The sequence below is a fragment of the Herpailurus yagouaroundi genome, unplaced genomic scaffold (assembly GCF_014898765.1).
Source record: "Herpailurus yagouaroundi ecotype Mexico unplaced genomic scaffold, PumYag 163, whole genome shotgun sequence".
Taxonomy (NCBI): domain Eukaryota; kingdom Metazoa; phylum Chordata; class Mammalia; order Carnivora; family Felidae; genus Herpailurus; species Herpailurus yagouaroundi.
In genome coordinates this window covers 56,302,933-56,314,807 of record NW_024412404.1, presented here as the reverse complement: position 1 = coordinate 56,314,807, position 11,875 = coordinate 56,302,933, and the positions used below count along the sequence as shown (strand labels likewise).

The 11,875-nt window shown below is 44.8% G+C and overlaps 1 protein-coding gene across 2 annotated transcripts in view; it reads right to left on the bottom strand.

The window, feature by feature from the left end:
- Positions 1 to 46, bottom strand: part of INPP5F (inositol polyphosphate-5-phosphatase F) — a 90,812-nt gene extending 90,766 nt beyond the window's left edge. For both annotated transcript variants that reach the window (XM_040486620.1, XM_040486622.1), the window contains exon 1: positions 1 to 46. The gene's annotated coding sequence lies outside the window, so the exon portion shown is untranslated.
- Between the last annotated feature and the right edge of the window lie 11,829 nt (positions 47 to 11,875).

The following is an 11,875-nucleotide window of genomic DNA, read 5'->3' as shown; positions in this document are numbered from 1 at the left end:
GGCAGCGGCGGCGGCCGGGCGCGCCCAGGTCTCCGCGGCCCCCGGCCCCGGCGGCGGCGACCCGCGGGGGACGCGCGGGGCGTACTAGTCGACTGGGGCCGCCAGAACCCACGCCTCGAGGAACGGCGGCTGAGGGAACGCCCCGGCGGCCAGGCCCGCGGGAGAAGAACGCGCACCGGCGGCGGCCGCGGCGGTGGCCTTGGAGGCCTCTCCCTCGGCTCCGCCTCTTTCCCGGCCCCGCCTCTGGCACCTCCCCCGGCTCCAGGCTCCACCCTCTTTTCTGGCTCCTCCCCCGGCTTTTCCCAGGCTCCTCCTCCTCACTGTCTCCTCCGCGCGCCTTTTCCTCTCGGCTCCTCTTCCTGTCCCTTCCACCGCCCTCTCCTCCAGCTTCACCGGGGTTTCTTCTCCTGGCTCCTCCCCTCAGGCTCTTCCTTCTCCCTCCTCTCCCCCTCCTTCACCCCTCCGCCCGCTCTTCCCAGGCCCCTCCCCTGGCGGGCCCGCCTTCCCATCTGGGGCGAAAGCGGGCAGAACCCGGGCTTGACCGAGTTAGGGGATGGCTGACCTGCCCTGTGGCCCGTGGAGCAGAAGCTCACTCGTGGGGTTTTTCTTCCCATGCTGGCTCCTCGTGGGGTCTTCCCTCCCGTGCTAGCTCCTTTCACATCCGTACATCCACCCCCTCCCCCCCTGTGCCTGAGCAGCCGCAGAGACCCGGACCAGCAGAGCCGGGAAAAGCGACCCAAGACGATGGTTACTGGGGTCTAGCCCCAGCCAGACCCTCCGCTGAGCAGGGCCGTTCTCTGTTTTGTATTTACTCTCAGTACCTTGTGACGTTTGACAACAGCAGGTATCCAATAAATGCACATCAAGGAGCATGTAAAAATAGAAAATACACAAGTATTAGCATAGGGCTCTAAATAGCGAGGAAGAAGGCAGCAAAGTTCAGAAGAGATCATGTCCCGAATTAAGCAGGATGGGTCTGAGAAGGCATCAAAAAATATGTCGATTAGTGGAGTGAAAGGGATCTAGTTTGACAAGGATAAGATGTCTGGTGGAGGGTGGAAGCCCTCCAGAATATCTTTGAGCTATTTTGAAAGGTCAGGTGGTATCTTGAACCCAATGCGGCTTGGGAGTCAGGTACCCAGGTCAGCTCCAGCTCCAGGCATGATCTAGTGTGTAATCTTGGCAAGGTCTCTTGGTCTCAGATGGTGGTTGGACTAAATGACTTTTCTTTTTTAAAGTTTAGCCGTTTATTTTGAGAGAAAGCAAGAGCAGGGGAGGGGCAGAAAGAGAGTGAATCCCAAGCAGGCTCTGCAGGGTCAGCATACAGTCCTACATGGGACTCAAACCCATGAAACCTGAGATCATCACCTGAGTCGAAATCAAGAGTCAATTGCTTAACTAACTGAGCCACCCAGGTGCCTCTGAACTCAATGACTTTTAATTACATTGCGTTTTATAAATCTGTGACTTTTGCTAGTCCTATCTCTTGTATTCTGTAACGCTTTAGAAGGAAAGAAGAAAAAATGAGGTAGGAGATAAGAAAAGGAAAGCAATACTTTTAACCTTCTGCTTAGATAAAAGTGAGAGGGCCCCAAAGCAGCAAGGAATTCCACATTACTAATTATTCCAGCCCACACTGATTTCCCTGCTGAATTTCCATAGCACAGAAAGATCCCTGATGGCAAAATGTCTGGAATCTCTGATAAGCCCCAAGCATCCTGGACTGCCCAGATGTCTTCAACATAAAGATCAAGAGGAGTGATTACTAGAGCAAATCTTTGTGATGTGACTTAGACACAAGATGATGGAGATAAGGTTCCGTGAAATCATCACTTTCAGATTTACTGTTGAATTCAGCCGTATGTTGACTTTATTTAGCAAAAAATTAGTAGGTGATGAGAAAGCCCTATGATGACAGTTTGTTCTACAAATTATATCATTATTTTTAATGAATCACATTGCCAGATGTGAAGAAAACAATGCTATTGTAATTGAAAACAATTGGCTAGTTGATTGAAACTTCTCCTGATGTTTTAAATCAGTGGTTCCAACCCTAGCTACTTATTAGAATCACCTGGGGAGTTTTTCAAACACACCAACGCTAGGACCTCAGACTAATGAAATCAGAATCTAATTGGGGTTGGCTCTGACATCAGCATTTTTTTCCTCAGCTACCCAGAAGATTCTAATGTGCAGCAAGGGTTAAACAACACTTTTAAAGTGAAATTTATTGGAAAAATCTGCCCAATAGCAGCTTAGCAGAAAACAGCAGTCAATCATTAACTAATACCATGGAAGGGGGTGGTTACCTATAAATTCAGAGTTAACAAGCAGAATCTTTAGGAGACAGAAAACCTGAAGAAAAGTTGCTCTTGGACTCTTTCTCCCTCTCTCTCTAAATGGATGCCTGGCTGAGCAGAATGAGTGAAGCGAGTAAATGTTCTGTCCTCGGCAGGTATCACATCACCAGTCTCCTGCCACAGCTGCCTTGCCTTGCTCTTGCTACGGACTTCCTGAACCTCAGGCCTGCTTCTCCATTCCCTTGCTGGCCTCCCCGTCTTGGTCTGTGGCTACTGGCTAGCCTTCATCACTCTCTTCCAACTTCCTAATTCCAGGCCCTCTTGCCCTTGAATAGTGTTATCCAGGTTGTACTGGAAAGTCTATGTGATGCCGTTTTGCTTTTTAAACAGGAATAACCATCATGCATGTTACCTATTTTCTGTGTATGGTATCCTTATGCCCATTTAAGTATATCCCCTAGGGAGTTAGTTGTACTAGACAGCTCCGAGTGACCTCAGTCAAGTTACTTAATCTTTTTTAGTCTGTTTCTTTATATATTAAAAGAGATGATCACTAAGGGTTCTTCCAGCCCTGAAATCAATGAACATGAAGAAATGTGTCCACATAGTTAAACCTACGCAAATAATGATGGTAAATGACTCAACTCTGATTATTGATTTGGCCTTCAGTGTCAAGTTTATTATTTGTCTCTGAGATTTTTGGGTTCTGATTGGAGTCTAGTGTCCGCTGGTGAAATGTGACTTTTAACATCATTTCCTGTCTACTTGCCCACAGTCTTGTATGTTGTGTGTCAATGAGAACTTTCTTCAGTCTGGTTTGTGTATGAGAAATCTCCCAAAGGAGGGAATTTTAAAAATACATGTTCTGCCTGCCGGGAGGCTGCTAATTCATAGGTCAGCAGTGCAAGTAGTTAAAGGCACAAGACACTTGGAAGCCAAATGTTTGCGTTTGACCAGTCCTCAGCCAATTTCTCGTGGATTTGTCTGCCAGTAAACTTGTGCTACCTCCTCCCCTAACTTCATCAGGGACAATTGGAAATTGTAACAACCATCTCAGAGCACTTGGACATATATAAAACTGCTTGAAAAGCACCATGGAAGAAAAAAGGGAAAAGCCTCTCAGGAGACTGTCACATTGGTCCGATAGAAAGATACCACTCTGGGGGAGCCTGGGTGGCTCAGTCAGTTAAGCGTCCGACTTCAGCTCAGGTCACGATCTCGCCGTCGGTGAGGTCGAGCCCCGCGTGGGGCTCTGGGCTGATGATGGCTCAGAGCCTGGAGCCTGCTTCCGATTCTGTGTCTCCCTCTCTCTCTGCCCTTCCCCCATTCATGCTCAGTCTCTCTCTGTCTCAAAAGTAAATAAAAACATTAAAAAAAAAAAAAAAGAAAGATACCACTGTGTTCACTGGAGAAGACCATCTCCTTCATTTCTATACTTTGGAGGGCTAAAAAAGTACTCATTGTTGGGGTGCCTGGGTGGCTCAGTCAGCTGAGCATCTGACTCCTGATTTCAGCTCAGGTCATGACCTCATGGTTCATGAGTTTGAACCTTGCGTCAGGCTCTGCGCTGACAGTGCACAGCCTGCTTGGGATTCTGTCACTCTCTCTCTGTGCCTCTCTCAAAACGAATAAACTTTTTTTTTTTTAACGTTTATTTATTTTTTTGGGACAGAGAGAGAGCATGAACGGGGGAGGGGCAGAGAGAGAGGGAGACACAGAATCAGAAACAGGGTCCAGGCTCTGAGCCATCAGCCCAGAGCCCGACGCGGGGCTCGAACTCACGGACCGCAAGATCGTGACCTGGCTGAAGTCGGACGCTTAACCGACTGCGCCACCCAGGCGCCCCTAAACTTTTTTTTTAAGTACTCATTATTTAGTTGTATGGCCTGATAAAAGTGTCCACCTAAATTATTGTTTAACCAGCTGTAATAATTTGTGTGTGTTAGAGAAAAAGGAATCGATTCTTTCTACATCTAATCTCCTTCCAGAGGGAAGGTAATTAGCTTTTATAGTGATGATTTCATATTTGTCTAAAGCCAGCTGTCTCTCACTTCCTTTCTGTTATGCATTTACTTTCCAATTAAAAAAATAATTAAATTAGATAGTTCTAAAAAAAGCTGTTTTGAAAAAAATGCCCAAGATATACTGTTACACACTAAGTCCAAATTGCAGAATAGTATTTTAAAGTATCCCATTTGGGTTTTTAAAAAGGGAGAATGGGAGAGAGGTGTTTTTATAGGCCCAGAACATTTCTGAAACAAAACAAAAAAAAGTACGGTTACTTCAGAGGAATGATGATGAGGGAGCGTGAGGCAAGCTGAGGACAAAGGACAGGCTAACAGCATCCCCCCCCCCCCCAACAAAGGTGGGATATGCATGATCTTCCTCCACACTCCTGGCTGCCTCAGAACAGGGGAAAGGAAAGAAAGCAGATGGTTGACTGGTAGAGATCACTGTCATGCAGGACAGGAGTCTCCTTCCATTTATGGATAACTTAGTAAACTGCAAGAAAAAGCCTAATCTCCAGAAACCTATAGACTCTATTTCCTGGAGCCCAAATATCACCCTCATCAAGATGTAAGGAGGTTTAAGTGCTTGCCGTGGTGATGTGGGAAACAAAGGCAAATGAAAAATTAAATCCCCTTATTGCCAGCAGCCCAATGACAAGTCCTCGAAACAAGTGGAGTGACCTCCCTCTAGGAGCTCAGCTGCCATGATGATGACACTTTGCTGAGGGCAAATGAAATCCTGGCTTAATATTATCCCAACCCCCTAGGATCCTGTAAGTCTCCTTAAATGCATAAAAATTCCTTTGCAAACCTCCTTTATCTTTAACCCCAAGTATATGTTAGCAATTATACTCCGGACTTAACGGCCCCCTGATGTAGATCTGAAGGGTCTCATGACTGAGGTTTTACTAAACAGTAATAAATGATGTTTTCCTCACAACAGCCAGCCCCTCAAGGTCCTGAAAACCTTGCTTCCAAAATTCCTTAGAGACTTATGCTGTCCCTAACTATAATCAGTCACTCTTCACAATCCCAGTGCAGCTCTTCCTGCCCACGGGTCCTGTCCCCGTGCTTCAATGAACCTACCTTTTTGCATCAAAGACGTCTTCAAGAATTCTTTCTTGGCCATCAGCTCTGTACCCTACCATCACCCCAAAATCCCATCGATGGGAAGGAGAGATGGGTCTGGCAGGGGAAGGGAGATCAGAAATGTAAGGACGGCAAAAACTTCTCCTTTTCACTTTATACTCCTGTATGATGTTTCTGTTTTTTTAACCGTGTGTTTTTAATTCTTTAAATTTTAAGACAAACAAACAAGAAACACTAGTTAAATGTGTCTGTGTAAAACTCATTCTTCCACCACACACAAAAACATTTTTAGGCAATTTATTGTCTAAGGATCTAGAACCTTTTGTCTTCACAAGTCAGCAGTCCAAGGCATGGGTCTTTTCATTTTTCATATTCTGCTTAGTATTTTTGAGCTTTCCTAACTTCTTAAATGCTGTCAAAACAAGGTATAGTTAAGTATATAAGCCATCTTTCTGCACAGTATACTTTAAAAAAAATCTTTAACATTGATTCATTTTTTGAGAGACAGAGAAAGACAGAGTGCAAGGTAGGGAGGGGCAGAGAGAGAGGGAGACACAGAATCCCAAGCAGGCTCCAGGCTCTGAGCGGTCAGCACAGAGCCATATGTGGGGCTCGAACCTATGAACTGTGAGATCATGACCTGAGCCACAGTCAGCCACTTAGCCAACTGAGCCACCCAGGAGCCCCTGTATACTTTTTTAAATGGAGCATAAGGAACAGAGTTGTTTTCTTAGGCACGTTTTCTAAACCACAGCAATAACTGTGGCTTGTTCTTCCTCTCTGCCAATTATAACTCTCCAGTGGATGGCCTACTGGGGTCGGTACCATAATAAATCAATAACAATTGTCAAAAATGCTGTCTGTTAGATAATCATGTCAGAGATTTTTAAAATGTTTTTTAATGCTTATTTATTCTTTTTAAAAATTTTTTAAATGTCTTTTTGAGAGAGAGAGCATGAGCAGGAGAAAGGCAGAGAGAGAGGGAGACACAGAATCCAAAGCAGGCTCTAGGCTCTGAGCTGTCAGCACAGAGCCAGATGCAGGGCTCATACAAACTGTGAGATCATGACCTGAGCCAAAGTCAGACACTCGACTGAGCCACCCAGGTGCCTGTAGAGATTTAAAAAAAAAAAAAAAAAATGCTTTGTACTGCACCAGAAAACAGCAAGGGGACTTGCTCCTGCAGAAACTTACATCCTTGAAATGCTGCCCAGTAGATTTTAAATCCATTGTTTCTTCTCCTAGTTAGAGAAAAAGAACATCTCACTGTTTTTCACCATTTTGTAAGGGTAGCACTTAGTGACAAGGAAATACAGGGTTTCGGTTTTCCTACTAGTGGCCCATCCTTTTCCCTCTATTTTCCAGCAATTCTTCAATGAGCCTGAGGAAGCACAGAGAAGGTGTATATTGGGGGAGGGGTTTCTGGACTGCCCCGGACTGGATGGGCAAGGGGGTGGGGTACCCAGCTGGGGGAAGTGAAGAGTGGAATAGTATTTGCAAAGTCCCCAAGGTGACCTTTTAACAAGGCTCATGATGAGTAACCAGATACCAGCTGCAGATGTGGCAAACATATTTCAAAATCTGGCCATTTCATTAGTATCAGAGTAATGTTGCTGCTTTTTGAATATGGCGAAATCCTGACATTTAAGTTGCCTGTAAGCAGTGCCTTGCTTCTCATGGTTTTTCCCATTGCGGTTCTATGATTTCATCAAGATTCCAGGTTGTAGGTGTGATGCTTGTAAAACTGTAGCCCAAGGGATTCAGTCCAGGGCAGCACTGAACTTAAAAAAAGACCCATTCCACACAATTAAAAATAGTTTAAGGAAATGCAAGTCCTTTGTGTGTATTTCTCAACTGTAAGTTGTTTTTTTAATCTTACTTTTCTTCTCACCACTGTCTTCATACAGCACAGATACTCCTAACCCTCTCCAGGCTCCTTCCTCTTTTTCAGTTCTTTGCTGTGAAATCTGACCCCAGGAGAGTCAGGGGCCCTTCTTGGAGGATGGGAAAGGGAGAGAGATAGCAGGAAGCTAAGCCAGAAAGCTCTCCAGCTGTGGGGCAAAGGGGAACACCCAGACATTAACAATGGTGTCTCGTTACTTCAGTGGGAGCCTGTTACTCCCTTGGGATTCAGTATAACTATTTTCATTTTGAAAAAAATGTGCCCTGTAAATATTTGGGGGGTTGAGGGGGGCCTTCCATTCTGAACTTTTCTCCCCTTGTGAATTCACGATGAAAACTGGAGAATTTGGCCCCGAGGAGGATAACAAGTTTGAGGGACTGATGTTCACCTGCAGAAACAGACCAGCCCCGGATCTGAAAGCACTCCCCAGCACACCACCAGCTCCTTGTTTCCTGCTGACCCTGACTATGGTATCATAGGATATAATTTGATGTAACAGCATTACTTGCTATTCTGCCTGTCGAGCTTGGAGCTGAGAAATCCAAGGGGGATGGGGAGAGACAGGTAGGAAAGAGTAGTATAAGGCAAGCAGTTCAGATGGGATCTCTTTTCTTGTTCTCCCCTGCCCACCCCCCTGCTGGCCCTGGGCCCTGCCCCAGCCCCGGTAGACAGAAGTGTTTACCAGTTGCATGTGACCCCATCAGCGCTGGCCAGTGGGGAGCCCCTGTCTGGCCACCACCTCCATTCACCAAAGCCCTGTGGGCCAACAAATCTCCCAATTCTCTCTAAGGCCGGCTTCCTGCATGTAAAATGCAGAGAAAATAGAAAATGTTCTTTATAAGTTTCTCAGCAGGATTCAATGAGGTAAAGTCTTTGAAAGGGTGTTCTGACCTATAAAGTGTTACAGAAATGTCATTTTATAATTTTGTAAAAATATGCTTTATGTATTAAGGGTCTCCACTAGATTTCAGATTATTTCATAGATTCCTAACATGTTTTATACATGTACATATACATTATGTTAATATATATTAAGAAGAAATATGTTAATATATCCATGATTCAGATGCTTTTAGCTCAAATCACATCACTGGGAAATAGGAGCAATTGATATTAATCATGTAACTAGAAGGTGGATGTTGGCCTGGATTCAAATTAGAGACAGAGGATTTGCCATGAGGCTAATGACACATAAGCTTCAGGATGTTTGGATGTCATCCAAAGCTCTGTACCAAATTCTGTACCCTTTCTGTATTTTCCTTTCTAAGAGGACCCTCCATATTTTAAAAAGCATTAGGTACCACAAGCCTTGCTCCCAACACTAGCATAAAAGAACATTCTGTGCTTCTACATTCTAGAAGAATTTTGTGCCTGCTCTTTGTGTTCTCTTGATTTGTCCTTCCCTCTTCAGATCATTCTCTGGCATCATTTTAACCCCTCCCCCCTTTCTAACCTCAGATATACTTTCTGCTACCTCCAATTCTTTAATCCACTAACAATCACGTAGCTGGGGAACACATGTACACACACACCCACACACTCACTTCTCTCAAGTGATAAATTTGGAGATCGGAAATAGTGTGTTCAAGAATAGCACCATTCATCCCAAATGACTCAGAGAGCTATTCCCAGTTTATGCGGAGACTTTCTGGTGAAAATGGAACTAGGAAGAATTCTTTGATTCGATAATGCTAGGCTTATAGATTTTCCAGGAGAAGATTCAAAAGTACAATTATTAGGAAGCAAGTGTTTTCATCATGTGGTATTAGGCTAGATTGTCTCTGGAAGAAATGGAACACTCCTTGGGGCAAGGTATACTTGCCCTTGAGTGATTCAGAAGGAACCTGGCCACACCCTTTCCTGGTCAAGGAACTCTCTGGAATTAAGTAAGGCACACAGCCCTCTTCTAACTCGTAGGAACCCAGGCTCACCCCTCAACCCCCAAAACACACACGCACATACACACACTCCAGAGCCAACAGAAGGACATCCTTAGTAACATCAGGCTGAAGCCCAAAGTGGTAAATACTTGGGGAGACAGAGGGCAGGTCCCAACCTGTTGGAAGGTTTGGAATTTCTAAACGGATTGGGAGACATCAGACTGGAAGGGGATTAAATGAAGGCAGGAGGCAGACACTGAAAAATTGGAGAAAGAGAATTAAGGACACGGGTAGTATCCATTCAGAACATTCTCTGAAGGCCTAGCCTTCACCCCACCCCCACCCTGAGTGGCATGAGGAAAAGACGGAAGTCAGATGAAGGCAGAGCTTCCAGCCCTTCTACTGGACTGGTTTAGGTGGCTTACTTGACATTTCACTAAAAGTCAGTTGAAGGGCACCTGGGTGGCTCAGTGGTTAAGCGGCTGACTTCGGCTCAGGTCATGATCTTATGGTTTGTGAGTTCAAGCCCCGCATCGGGCTTTCTGCTGTCAGCACAGAGCCGGCTTCAGATCTTCTGTCTCCCTCTCTGTCTGCTCCTCCCCTGGTCTCTTTCTCTCTTAAAGATAAATAAAAAAACATTAAATAAGTAAATAAAAAATAATAAAAGCCAATTGAAACCCCCAGAGGCAGCTGAATAATAGCCCTCGAAGATGTCAGATCCTAATCCTGGAACGTGTAAATTATGCCTTACAGGGAAAAAGTGTCTCTGTCAATAGGATTATGGATCTTGAGATGTGATTAAGGGTCTTATCCTGGATTAATTGGGTGCACTCTAAAAACTCTCCTTATACCCTTATAAGAAGGAGGCTGAGGAAGACCTTAAAAGTTCTCATCCCAAGAAAAAGAACGGTAACTGTGTGAGGTGATGAATGTTAACTACATGGTTGTGGTAATCATATAGATATATATATGTATATGTATATGATAGATCAACTATCATATATATAAATCATTTCTTTATGCCGTACACCTAAAACTAACAGCGATGTTGTATATCTATTATAGCTCAATTTAAGAAGAAAAACAGGAGGCTGAGGGAGATTTTACACACAGAAAGAGGGTGATATGAAGACAGAATGACACTTGAAGATGCCAGCCTTGAAGACAGAAGTCACGTGTCCACAAGCCAAAGAATGCTGGCCGCCACCAGAAGGTCCATGAGGCAAGGAACCGATTCTGCTGAGACCCTCGGACGGAAGCAGGGCCCCGCTGGCCCCTTGATTTTGACCCTTTGACTCTGTGAGGCTGATTTTGGACTTCTGAGCTCCAGAACTACAAAAGAATAAAGTATGTTATTTTAAGTCACCATTGGAAATTAATACAACCCGTTAGAATGACACAGGTGTTTGGTCGGGCAAGGATGGGCAACACCAATTTCTAATCATCAGATGTGACAATGCTGACTCATGTGTCACTAGCAGAGAGGCCTATTGTGCCCAGGCCCTTCTGACCTGAGGGAACTGTATGGGTTTCCTGGGGCCACCTTACAGACCACCACAAACTCAGTGCCTTAAATCAACAGAGAGTTATTTTGTCACAGTTCTGGAGGCCAGAAGCACCAAATCAAAGTGTTGACAGGACTGCTTTCTTCTGAAGGCTCTGAGAATCTGTTTTATGCCTCTTTCCTGCTTTCTGGTGGCTTCTGTGATCCTTGGTGCTCCTTGGCTTGGAGCTGCCTCTGGTGCTCCAAGAGCACCTCCGGTCTCTTTCTTCTGTCTTCACACAGATCTTCGTATGGTGTGCACCCTTGCAACTCTTTTCTCTTCTCCTTTTCTGTCTTTTACAAGGGCTGAGGTCATTGGATCTAGGGCCCTCCCTAATCCAGGATGATCGCATCGAGACATCTTTAAATTAATTACATCTGCAAAGACCCTACTTCCAAATAAGTTCACAGTCACAGGTCCTGAGTGTTAGGATTTGGACATATCTTTTGCAAAGACACTCTTCGACCTACTACAGAGGCCAATGCCCCTCCTTTCTCACTGGGTGGGGGAATTACAGAGAACTCTAGTAATCATCCAGCTTAATAAAGACTCAGCAAAATGCAGCAACTTGTCTAGGAGCAGGCAAACATTTCTAACCTCAGACCTCATAGAAACCAACCTTGGAATTTCTAATTTTGTGTGATTCCCAACACACTACCCAGCCTCTTGGTAATTCCCTACCTAGGAACAATTTCATTTACAATTAGCTTCAAACATATACTTCACTCATCTTCACATGACTCCTTTTGGCAGAAAAGACAAGCATACCATACACTAAACATTAAAACCAGGGCTTTGTATTTCAAGTTTACATCTAAGAGATTTAAGAAAACATTGCAGGGGCGCCTGGGTGGCTTCATCAGTTGAGCCTCCAACTCTTGGTTTCCGCTCAGGTCATGATCTCACGGTTCAGTTTGTGAGTTCAGAGTTCTGAGCCTCGCATCAGAATCCGCCTGGGATTCTCTCTCTGGCTCTTACCCTCTCTCTCTCTCTCTCTGCCCCTCCCATGTGTGCTCTCTCTCTCTCTCTCTCTCAAAATAAATAAATAAACTTTAAAAGAAAGAAAGATGAAAAGAAAGAAGGAAAGAAAGAAAGAAAAGAAGGAAAGAAAGAAAGAAAGAAAGAAAGAAAGAAAGAAAGAAAGAAAGAA